General features: G+C 51.0%; 1 protein-coding gene across 1 annotated transcript in view; it reads right to left on the reverse strand.

The window, feature by feature from the left end:
• The window catches only part of ABCF1 (ATP binding cassette subfamily F member 1), a 254,988-nt gene that overhangs the window by 86,400 nt on the left and 155,922 nt on the right, over positions 1-12,666 (reverse strand). The window lies entirely within an intron of this gene.

Genomic DNA, 12,666 nt, shown 5'->3' on the forward strand with positions numbered 1-12,666 from the left:
AGGTTGTGTTGGCGAGCGATGGCTGCGAGGGGGCTCATGTAGACATTGAAGAGGGTGTGGCTGAGCGAGGATCCTTGCGGAACACCGCAGATGACTTCGGTGGCCGCGGATCGGAACGGGGGAGGCGGACTCTCTGGGTTCTTCCGGCGAGGAACGAGATGATCCACTCCAAGGCCGTTCCTTGGATTCCTGTGTTCCTGAGGCGTTGTATCAGGGTGCGGTGGCATACGGTGTCGAAGGCTGCTGAGAGGTCCAGGAGGATGAGTGCCGCTGTTTCCCCGTTGTCAAGCAGGGACCTGATGTCGTCGGTAGCTGCGATGAGGGCGGTCTCGGTGCTGTGGTTTGTTTGGAAACCGGACTGCGAGGGGTCGAGGGATCACTTTGTCTCGAGGAAGGCGGAGAGTTGTTTGTTGACGATCTTCTCGATGACTTTGGCAGGAAAGGGGAGGAGCGAGATGGGGCGGAAGTTCTTGAGGTCCGTGGGGTCTGCGGTGGGTTTCTTCAGGAGGGCGCTGAGCTCGGCAGGTTTCCAGCTCTCCGGGAAGGTGGCGGATGCGAAGGAGCTGTTAATGATGTCCCGGAGTTACGGTGCGATGACGGAGTCGGCTTTGTTGAAGATGTGGTGAGGACAGTGGTTGGTTGGGGAGCCGGAGTGGATGGTGTTCATCGTGCGGGTGGTGTCTTCGGTGCTGACCGAGGTCCAGTTGCAGAGGGTGGTGGTGAGGGGTGCTGGTTCGGTGGTTGGGTGCGTGGTCTGTGCGCTGAAGCTGTTGTGTATGTCGGCGATCTTGCGGTGAAAGTACGAGGCGAGTGAATCGCAGAGGTCTTGCGAGGGTGTGATGTCGTCGTTGCAGGTGCTGGGGTTGGAGAGCTATTTAACGATGCTGAAGAGTTCCTTGCTGTTGTGGGTGTTGTTGTCCAGACGTTCTTTGAATGTTGTCCTTAGGGTGGTGCGGATCAGCTGGTGGTGTTTGCGGGTGGCGTTCTTGAGGGCTGTCATGTTCTGTCGTCTGGTCTTGGCGCCAGGCTTTCTCGAGGGTGCGGCAGGTTTTCTTGGAGTTTTTGAGGTCGTTGGTGAACCACGAAGCTTTCTTGCTGCCGGGTCTGCTGGGAGGGTTCTTCAGTGGCGCGAGGTCATCGGCGCAGTTGGTGAGCCACTGTGTGAGGTTGCGGGCTGCTTCGTTGGGGTCCCTCGTGTTGGTGGGAGGGTTCTGAGATGGTGGTGAGATGGTCGGCGGTGATCTTGCTCCAGATTCTGCAGGGAACCTGTTGTGGGTGGTGGTGGGTCGTGGTTCTCCTGAAGTTGAAGTGGACGCAGCTGTGATCTGTCCAGTGAAGTCCGGTGGAGTGGCTGAAGGAGATGTGCTTGCTGGAGGAGAAGATGGGGTCAAGCGTGTGACCGGCGTAGTGGGTGGGGGTGTTCTCCAGTTGCTCGAGTCCGAGGTTGGCGAGGTTGTCCAGGAGGGCGGCGGTGTTGCTGTCATTGTTGTTCTCCAGGTGGAAGTTGAGGTCCCCTAGGAGGATGTAGTCTGAGGAGGTAAGGGCGTGAAGGCTGATGAAGTCTGCAATGGTTTCGCTGAATTGTGTGCGTGGTCCCGGGGGTCTGTAGATGAGAGTGCCTCTGAGGGTGGTCTTGGGGTCGGTGTGTATCTGGAAGTGGAGGTGCTCGGCGGCGGTGATGGTGTCGTCTGAGTTGGTCGAGATTCGGATAGTATTTCTGTGGACGATGGCTATGCCTCCTCCGGTTTGGTTGACGCGGTCCTTCCGGGTGATCTTGTAGCCCTTCGGGATGGCTATGGCGATGTCGGGGGCTGAGGAGGCGTTCATCCAGGTTTCTGTGAGGAAGGCGACGTCTGGTGATGTTGTGTCGAGAAGGTTCCAGAGTTAGACGGCGTGTCTGTGGACGGAGCGGGTGTTGAACAGGATGCACTTGAGGTGAGTGTTGCTGGTGTCTGGATTGGCGGGAGCGGTGCAGGTTTTGAGGGAGGTGAATTTGCAGGCTTGGCAGGTGAAGGGTCCGTGGGTGCGTTTCGGGGTGGCTCGGTAGCAGGTGGGGTTCCGGCCAGCGAGTAATGCGTGGAGGGTGGCGGCGTCGTAAGTTCGTCGTGGGGGCTGGCATCGTCGGGGGTAGGGGTCCTGGCGCTGGGTGCAGTCCAGGTGCGGACGGGCGCAGATGGGCTTGGTTTAGGCGCGCCAGCGGCGCGCACGCTGCGCGGCCTCCATATGAGGGCAGAGGGAGGGAGGAGCAGCTGGGAGGTGGAAGCGGGGCGGCCAATGGGAGAGAAGGGGGCGGGGCGGCAGGGGCTCAGCGGCGAGTGAGAGCCGGGGAAAAAACGGCGGGAGAAAGACGGCGGGAAAGGATGGGGGGAGCGACCTGCCTGGTGACAGGGTCAGAGGGAGATGCGGTGCAATAGGGGTACATGGAGAGAGGTGCGGTGCGAAAGGGGGCACAAGGGGGGGATTTCAGATTTTCATAAGTTGTTGAAAATGCATCATGACCCTTACACTGAACATAAGATTTGGCCGATATTAAAACAAAGTTAAAGGAAAATGCTACATACCCAGTATGCATCTGTTCTTGGCATATAGAGCTGTAGAGATATGCTTTAGCATAGATCGCCATCTAGTGTTGGGTCCAGATGTTTGCACTTTGTTTTTGTTCGAAGAAGTCTTTGCAGTCACGAAGTAGCTGGTGACTCCTTTTGGCGATAGTGCGCATGGGAATCGACTCCATCCCCAGACTGTTATGCCGTAAGGGTGATGGTGGAGATAGTAAGAGTAGAAAAAGATGTCCTTTTAAAATGTATCTAAGTAAGATGTTAATGCAACAGATAAAGGTACCCGGGGAGGCGGGTGGGTGCATATGGCTCTACAGCCTCTCTATATGCCAACAGATGCATACTGGGTAAGTAGCATTTTCCGTTCGAGGCATGTGAGCTGTAGATTATATGCTGTGCATAGACTACATAGCAGTTACCTACCAAAGGGGAGAGGAGTTGGCCTAACGGCAAGGACGCTCGACCTCGGAATCTGGGTTTGAGTCTCGGTAACGACGCTAAACATCCTGTGATTCTGGGAAAATCACTTCATCTCTCCGTGCCTAACTAAAATTAATGTGTGTCCTCAAGTAACGTAACTGGTGCTAGGTAAAGCGCCCGGATACCCGATTCGGGTCATGTTCGTTTGCTCCTTTGACATCTAATGTGTGAAGGGCACGTCCTGCCACAGTCTGGTTGAGGGAAGAACACAGGCAACTCAACAGATTGGTTCATATGAAAGGCAGAAATGACTTTAGGTAAAAATTTGGGGTAGTCCTAAGAACCACTTGGTGTTGCTGTATTTGTAAAAATGGCTCTTCTAGGTTTAGTGCCTGAAGCTCGCCCACTCTTCTCCGAGATGTGATGGCTATGAGGAAAGCTACCTTCCAAGTGAGAAATTGTTGTTCACACTTGTGCAATGGCTCAAAGGGTGGATCCATGAGTCTGGTAAGGACGATGTTGAGATTCCATACTGGAGCAGGTGGAAGTCTGGGTGGAAGGACTCTAAGTCCTTCCATAAACGCTTTAACAGTAGGCACTCTAAAGAGAGACAAATGCTGTCTGTTTTGTAGATACGCAGCTGTTGCAGCAAGATGTAAGCGTATAGATGTGTACGCTAAATTGGAACGCTGTAGATATAGTAAGTAGCAAATGAGGTTTTGAATTGAAGCATCTAGCGGATTGATTTGATTGTTGTTACAGTGAATGACAAACCTTTTCCACTTTGCTGCGTAGCATGCACTTGTTGTAGGACGTCTAGCCTCTAATAACGTTCATACAGTCTGGCTGGAGATTAAGGTAGCCAAACCCTATGATTTCAGGTGCCATATTGTATGGTTGAGTTGACTGGGATCTGGATGCCTCCTCCCTCCATGGTTCTGAGTGAGAAGTTTGGGGGAGAGCTGTAGTTTTTGATGAGGAACTACTGATAGTTCCAACAGGGTTGTGAACCAGGGTTGTCGGGCCCATGTAGGAGCAACTAGGATTAGTGTCAGGGTCTGCTGTCTGAGCTTCCGAACCACTAGTGGAATGAGTGGAAGAGGTGGAAAAGCATAAGCTAATATCTCTGACCAATTAATTCATAGCGCATTGCCTTTGGACAATGGGTGTGGATACCTGGACGCTAAGCTTGGGCATTTTGCGTTGAAGGTGTGTGGCGAACAGATCTATCTGTGGGAAGCCCCATGTAGGAAGGTGGATATCTGACTATGGTTACCCCCAACTTTTTGCCTAGTGTTTTACTGGTTTTTGACTTGGTTGGCCTGGGATCCTGCTATTCAGGACCCCAGGATTCCTGCTCTCTGTTAAAATGGACTCCATGTACCCTAGGTACATATCTAATTGGATACTGAGTCACCTTATCAGTCCCTGTACAGTATGCCTTAGGTATCCAGGGCATAGGTGTACCCAGGGCCTACCAGGGGCTGAAGCATGTATTATGCCACCCCTGGCTGACCATCCAAAACTGACACAACTGGCTGCAAGACAGCTGGGGCAAGGTGGTGTAATCACCCTTTGCTGTAGATATAGTATACCTATATCTAAACCTAACAATGGACACATATATTCCTATCAGTCACTCCTATGGAAGGCCTTATCAATCCTGAAGGCAGAGTGCTTGGAATTATGTGAGATGGTGCTCTGGCATGAGCTGAGCCCGTTTGCAGCTTGCCGAACCAAGTCCTAATAGCTGTTCCATGATAACGCTTTACCATATACTCTTAAGTGCATTATAATCCTCGCGGTTAAATGCTAACTCTGGTATAACATTATCAAAACATGTCGAGTAAGGGGTCATACGAATTGGAATACTACCCCCTCGCCAATTCTGGCGACGGGGGTAGCATTCCACCCTTCTAGAGGGACACGACATGTATGTAACTGTGAACCCCGGTTAAAGTTAACTCGAGCCTTGGCATCACAAAATGGATGCTGCCACCACAGACACAAGTCTGACCTCCTGCTGCTGGGAGACCTTCCAGCGAGGGAGGCTTGGACAAAGGGTTTCCTGCCTTGGGAGGTGCTAGCACCACCCCAGACAGGATTTTGTGTATTAGGTAGGCCCAGGCTGAAAGGAATGAGACATGCCTGGGGCACACAAGGTGCCCTGTGCATACACCGGTTCCAACCAGTTGCTGGGGCACTCCAGCCCCAGCTCTGGCGGGAAACTGGACAAAGGATAGGGGGTGTAACCACCCCCCTTCCTTGTCCCACCCAGGGGAGGGACCTAGTCGTAGTGCAGCCCCCTTTAGCTGAATAAAGGTAGGAGCTGGTCCCATTCCCAGTTAGAATAATCTTGACAACTTCCACGAAGAAACTCTTGACCTTCGACCTCCTGAACCTCAGAAGACTGAAGAATCTCCCCTATGGTCAGGGAGTGACCATCCTGCTTCGCAGGCACCATCAAGCTTCTGTGCGGTTTGCTGTAAGTCCTTCCTTCCAGGAATCCGACGACCCAGCTCAACGAGACCCGGACCTCCAGACCTCTCTGACCTCTACCCACATCCACAGCGCAGCTGGGACCAGTGGGTGCGACGAGCAACGTGGAGACTGCCATCTTGAAGAAACCTGCACAGCGCTTACAGCACGACCACCGAGGGACCCTCGAGTGAGTGCATCGGGGACTGAGAAGCCCCACATCGACACAGCACCTGCATCAAAGATCAGCCCCCCAGCCTCCACGAGATCTGCGTGGGGCCCTTTTGCCAGGTTGCTGCTTTTCCTGTTGTCTGGTCACTTGCCGGCTGGCTAGTGACCTCTGAGACGACGACCTGAAGAATTCGACTCTGCTAGTCTGGTCCCCCAGACTGGCCCTTGCTTCCTTGTGAAAGAGAAGCACCCCGGACCCTCCTGGTCCGCACCAGACGCCATCTTTGTTCCACCGCGTGGCTTGCATTAGCCAAGGCCTGTTGTCCAGATCGACGATCCGACACCGCCAACAGCAGCAGACTACGTGGGACAGCTCGTGCCTCCAGCCTGGTCGTGAAGAGCAGCTCCTGGTCCTCGCAGCTACGAAGAGAAGCGACCCCTCCTTCACCTGAACGCAGCGACAGCTCCTGGTTCCCTCCTGGTTCCAGCACCGTCACTGGCTAGTGACCGAGACTCTGTCCCCTTCCCTTTCAGGACTTCCTTCTTCCTAGTTCCATCCTTGGAACCACCGGACTCCTCCATCGAGCTGCCTGCCAGCATCTTCTTGTTTCAGGCATCACCGGGATCAACGCAGCAAACACGACACCATTTCAGCCCTATGCACCCGCAGCCTGTGGGTTAGGTAACTAAAGCTTCTAGGTGCTGAAGACTGTGTTTACTATCCTAGTGTTCAGGTCCACTGTTGTTTTCCCTCTATCCAGCCGGGTTCGTCCGGAATCCGTAACTTTGTAAACTGTAGCATCCATAGACGTTGGAACGCATCCCGCGTGAGTTTCCACTCTGCACGTGAGTCCCGTGGGCCTCCTGCTCCGTACTTACCTAGTTCGTAGCGTAGTCCCAGCGATCCTCCAGCCTCTGGATCTCCTTACAGTATTTATTTTATTTTGAAAGTTTTATATAGCGCGAACAAGATCTTTGCAGATATCAGAGCGCTTTACAAGGGCATGGGGATAAAAATACAAAGTAATAAAGCGTATATACAAAGTAATATATGAGGTAGTTAGGTACAAGGTGCTAGTTACATAGGTGGGTCAAAGGACATGAGGTAGGTCACAGGTGAGGTAGTGTCGGTACACAGTGTATAGACAAACAATTGCGTCAATAGTATAAAGTGCAATAATAAGGAGCATATACTTGCTTAAGCGTGTTTAGAATATTTAGAGTTTAAAGGTGGGCACAGTTGAGGTGGGTGTGAGCAGGGTGTATAGTCCCACAGGTGCGACAGTAGTAGGGAAGTAAGGAACGTTGAGGTGGAGAGGGTAAAGTGTGCACAGTCAACCAGGTGCGTCAATAATAAGCAATATACATAATCAACCAGGTGCATCAAACATTATAACAAAATACAAAGAGTGAGCGTATACAGTTAAGTAATTCGATAATACGGGTGGCACAATAGACCAGGGTCGGGCAGGACTTACAGAGCAGATTCATGAGTGATACGGAATAATAGATCATGTGTATTTTGCCATGAGGATCGCTTTAACTTCCTTCTTAAAGATTGTGTTGGAGGAGATGAGCCTTGTTTCCGGAGGGAGTGAGTTCCAGATCCTGGGTGCCATTCCTGAAAAGGAGCGTTTATAAGTTTTTTCCTTCCGAAATCTTCTAGGTTTCAGCAAAAGATTGTTTGTGCTTCTAGTAGTTCGGGAGCCACCCGAAATTGTCAGCTTTTGAGTGAGGTAGGCGGGTGAATTCAGGTGCACAGCCTTGTGTGTCATGCATGCGATTTTCAGTTGTATTCTGGCTTCAAAAGGTAGCCAGTTCAGTGATTTAAGGTCCGGGGAGATATGCGAGTGTTTTTTTGAGCCTGTGACGAGTCTCGCTGCGGCGTTAAGGGACGCTCTTAGGGGTGCCGTTGTAGTTAGGGGGAGCCCGCAGAGGGCGGTGCTACCGTATTCTATGTGCGGGATGACTATAGATTGTACTGCAGTTTGGAAGTCTTTGGCAGGAAGGAAGGGTTTAAGTTTTCTCAGGGTATTGATTTGGAAGTTCGCTCCTTTGGTTGCCTTGCTGATGTGCTGATGCATGTTGAGATTGGTGTCAAGTGTTATGCCTAAAGATTTTGCTGAGTCTACTACGATGGGCTGTACATTTAGCGCCGTTAGGTGCTTAAGCCATGTTTGAGCCGTGGATATTTTAGCGGGAGGTGAGATCAGGAGGAACTCGGTCTTCAGAGCATTGAGTTTGAGGTGATTCTCAGCAAGCCAGGATTGGGTGTTTCTGATCGTGGTGTTCAGAAGCATGATGTCCTTGGGAGACTGTATTTTGAGATAAAGTTGGGTGTCGTCGGCATACATGTGAAAGTGCACATTAGATGCCTGTAGCAACGTGGTGAGAGGTTCCATAACTAGGTTGAACAGTGTTGGGGAGAGGGAGGATCCTTGAGGGACGCCTAGCGATACAGGTACCGGAGAGGACAGCAGGTTGTTGCTTTTGATTCTTTGTGTCCGGTTGTGTAGAAATGAGGTGAACCACTTTAGAACAGTCCCAGATATGCCCATTCTTGTGTTTAACAGTTCGAGTAAGTTCTCATGTTTAACTGTATCGAATGCTGAGGAGAGATCCAGAAGGATGAGGAGGCAGGTATCGTTTTGGTCTAGGATTTGGAGGGCATCGTCCACTATGTGAGTCATGGCAGTTTCGGTACTGTGCCCTGCTCGGAAGCCTGACTGATGAGCGTTTAGGAGATCAAACTTATCTATGTGTTTAGTCAGTTGTAGTTGTACGCATTTGTCCAACAGTTTAGCGAGAGTGGGAATGTTTGTAATAGGGAGGTAATTGTTTAGATCAGTGGGGTCTGCTGTTGGTTTTTTCAGTAGCGGTGTGACTTGCCCTACTTTGAGGGTGTTGGGGATGGATCCTTGTTGAAGAGAGCTATTGATAATCTTAGACCAGAGTGGGAGAAGCCAAGGGGAAAAGTCTTTTACAGCGTTAGCAGGAAGGGGGTCAGAGAGGTGATTGGAAGGTTTCAAGGTGTTGAGCAGTCTGCCAATTTCTTCTTCGGAGTAGGTGTCAAAGGCTGACCAAGTAGCATTGTTCTTTGGTTGAGGCACTGCTGTGTGTCGGGGGTTGGAGTACAGGATAGCGTCATTGAGGAGATCGCTTCTTATTCTCTCAGTTTTTTGGATAAAGAAGGCAGAGAAGTCTTCGCAGGAAGGAGTAACGTCCATGGAGCTGAGTGTCTGGGGTTGCTCTTTGGATTGTGTTCTGACTAACTCAAACAGTTTTCTTGGACGGTTTTTAGCTTGTGCGAGTTGGAGGCTGAAGAAGTCTCTTTTTGAGCGTTTTATTTTCCTGAAGTAGGCGTTTCTCTGTATCTTTAGACTTTTTAGGTGCACTGCAGAAGGGGCTGACCTCCAGGTGCGCTCTGCCATTCGCATGGCCCGTCTATCCTCATTGAGGCTACCGTCATACCATTGGTTGGAAGTTTTGGACGAGACTCTTTTCAGTTGCATGGGCGCCGCCTCATTGATTATTGTGGACATAGTATTGAGATAGTAGTCAGTCAGAAGTTGAACGTCTGTAACGCCGGGAGGGGGAAGTAGGCGATTGCAGCTGTTAGGCGGTAGGGAGTTTGGATTGAGTTTCTTCAAGTCTCTTTTCCACACTTTGTGCTTAGGGGGTTGAACTGAGTTAAGTCTGATTTTTTCCTTGATGAGGAAGGAGACAATGTAGTGATCTGACCAGTCACAAGGTTGGATTGACTCCAGTTGAATAGCGCCCTCTTTGGAGATGATAAGGTCAAGGGTAGAACCTCTCTTATGGGTCGGGCTATTGCATATTTGGTTGAGATCAAGTGCGTTGAGAAAGCTTTTGAGGCTGTTTACCGCTGTGTCACTGCTGTCATTCCAGTGGAGATTGTAGTCGCCAAGGAAAATTTGGGTGTGCTGCCGTCCTGAGTTGGCTGATATTGTATCCATGAGTTGTTGGACGAAGGAGAGATTGTCCCCAGGTGGGTGGTATATAATGTGTAGTGAGCATACCGGTTTGCTTTCACTGATGATATCGAGGCAGAGGTATTCACAGGAAGTAAGAGAGGGGACGGCCACTTTGGAGACTGAGAGGTTGCTTCTGTAGATGCAGGCAATTCCACCGCCTATCTTTATGGCCCTGTCAAGTCTAATGATACAGTAGTTGGGAGGGACTAGGATATCCAGTATAGGTGTAGAGGAATCAGACAGCCATGTTTCAGTCAGAATGGCTAGGTCCAGTTCCAGGGACATGATGAGGTCGGCGACCTCCGTGGAATGTCTTTGGGCCGATCTGCAGTTGAGAAGTATGCATTTAAGGCTCGGGGTGCAAAGGGTGGAGGACGATTCCGTAATGAGGGGGACATTAGTGAGGTTGTTGGGGACAGCGCCTCTGTTGTTATCCTTTTGGTGCCTGAGGGGGTTAGATATAATCGTTGGGATGGACATGTTGTTGGTAGCTAGTGGCTTTTGGGGAGCCGGGTCGTACGAGTGGAGAAGGGTGTGTACGTCATGGTCAGAGATCGTGTTGGAAGTGCGTCTGGGGCGATTGGTGGTATTGCAAGAGGGGGTAGAAGTCCAATGTGGGGAAAGATGTGTGATGAGGCGAGTAGGAGGAGAGGAGGAAGTGTGGTTAGGTGTAAAAGGGGGAGTATTGCGCTTGGTAGTGATAAGATTGCAATTGTTATTGCGATTGTTGGTATTGGAGGGGGAATAGAGGTCCGGTGTGTGGAGTGTTGTGTGGTAGGGCGAGTAGGAGGTGAGGGGGACGTGGTGTTAGGTGCGGTAAGGGTGGTGATGGGGGGGGTGTCTGGGGTGTGTGAAGAGCAACTCTTTAATGGAGTGTATTTCTTCTTTCAATTGGAGGAGGGTAGACATAATAGTGTCCAAGGTGATGGGCGCGGTGTTGGGGGGGGGGGGGGTACTGGCGCTGAACCGGCGCATACGTTGACAGGGGGCAGTCCGGGTGGAGAGGCGGAACTGATGAGGGTGTTGGGGGCGTTAGCGAGAGGGTAGGTGTTGGGAAGCGCATCCGTGCTAGGGGGGGGAGGGGAAAAAGGGGGCGAAGTGAAGGCTGGCTGTTGTGGGGAGGAGGAGGGATATTGAGGAGTGAGCGAGGGGGGTGGGAGGTTGAAGGAGGGGTGCAGGCTAGGCGTGGCGGGAGTGCTAAGTGTGGGGGGGGCGGAAGTCGGAGAGAGAGTCATGTTGTGTGGGGTGTCATTGGGGGAGGAGGGGTGCTCTGAGAAAAAATGTTCGGGGGAAGGTACGGGAGTGCAAAGTGTGGAGGGGGAGACAGGAGGATGAGCGGAGGTACGAAGGTTAGTAGGGGGGCTGGGAAAGCGAGTGGTGTGTGGAGGGACCAGGTCTATGTCTGTGAATGAGGGGCGGGGAGGGGTAGCTGCGACGGGCAGGTGATTGACTGTGGAGCAGGGTGTGAAGGTGAGGTGTGTGTCTTCTTGCTGCTGAACTGTGTTAGGAGAGTTAAGGGTGGGAGCTGTGACGTTAGGGGAGGTAGGACAGGGGGTGATATGCGTGTGAGTCCGAGGATTGGAAAGGTGCTCTTTGAGAGAGGGGAACATGTTGTCCAGTAGTTCCAGGTTCCTGTCTATCGCTTGAATTAAGACAATCCCGTTGTTGTAAATAGTGATGGTGGTTCTGCCTGGGAGGAGTTGGGACGATGTGATGGAGTGTTAGGCCATGTGCGGATTTCCTGGTGGTGGAGACGGTGAATAGGGTGAGGAACACTTTTTTCCATTGCGCTCTGCGTGTGGTGTGGAAAATGATGTCGGTGTTCAAGGGTCCATTGACCGATGAGAAGTAGGTGTCGGCAAAGGGTGTTTCTGGGTGGGACCTAAGGAAGTCGTGTTTAAAGCGTTTAGTAGCTTTTTTGGTGAGCGCGGAAGGGTAGTTTATTTTATATGTGTGTTTGCCGAAGAGCTCCATGTTGGTATGGTAGCAGTGTAGCGCGGGGGTGGGTGAACAGTAGTGATATGCCGGAGCAAGGTGCACAAGGGAGTGCACCATACCAACAGTACTTTCTTTTCTCGCATTCCATTGTTTTGAGTATATGGTTTGTCGTGCCCCTAAGGCACACGTGTAAATATTATGCGAACTCGTATTTCTTTTGTAGTATTGTCATGTGCTTAGCCCTCTGACCTCAAAGAGTCCAGAGGTGTATGTTAGTTAATAAATATCCTTTTATTTTCATAACAACCTGTGTGGTGTCCTTTCATTTGGTATTCAAGGGGTTATATTGTGGTAAAACAGCTGGCTTCACATGCCATTCAGAGTTTAGCCTAAAGACTGCTTTTGTCCACGCTACTAGGATAGCTGGTCTATAAGGTTGACTTTACAACCAATCACCATAAGGGTTGTTTGGACTGATACAAGGTGATCACTAGAACTAGTGAGCATCATATATCAGGCCAACTTCTCACACCCCACATTTGGAAGAATGGGAGGCGAACTTGAGGATGTAATTCCCATTTGTGGATCTGCTGACATTGACGACTGAGCAGATCTGCAATTCAGTTTACTCCTGGGAGGTGTTCCGCAAGGAGATATATGTTTAGAGGTATAGCCCATCTCCATATGCTTTGAGCTAGTGGTGAAAGCTGTAGAGTTTGTGCCCCCCTCCCCCGGTTTTTGTATATAGTACATCGCTGTCATGTCTATACGAACTAGGACAGCTTTGCCTACGAAATGCAGTTGAAAATCTTTCAATGCTAGAAAAATTGCTAGTCGCTCCAGATGGTCTATGTGGATTTGTTTTTATTGTGGGTCCACATGCCCTGAATGGTATGTTTTTGAAGATGAGCTCCCCAACCAGTGAGCGAGGCGTCTGCTGTTAGCACCATCTGTGGAACCGGGTCGATAAATGGCCGCCCCTTGGAAAGGTTTTGTGTATTCCACCACTGCATAGAGCGATGTGTGCGGCTGTCCACCATCACCAGATCGATTAGCTGACCTTGAGCACGATTTCACTGATGTGCTAAGCATTCCTGTAGGGGGCG

This window comes from Lissotriton helveticus, chromosome 5_1 (genome assembly GCF_964261635.1).
Source record: "Lissotriton helveticus chromosome 5_1, aLisHel1.1, whole genome shotgun sequence".
Taxonomy (NCBI): domain Eukaryota; kingdom Metazoa; phylum Chordata; class Amphibia; order Caudata; family Salamandridae; genus Lissotriton; species Lissotriton helveticus.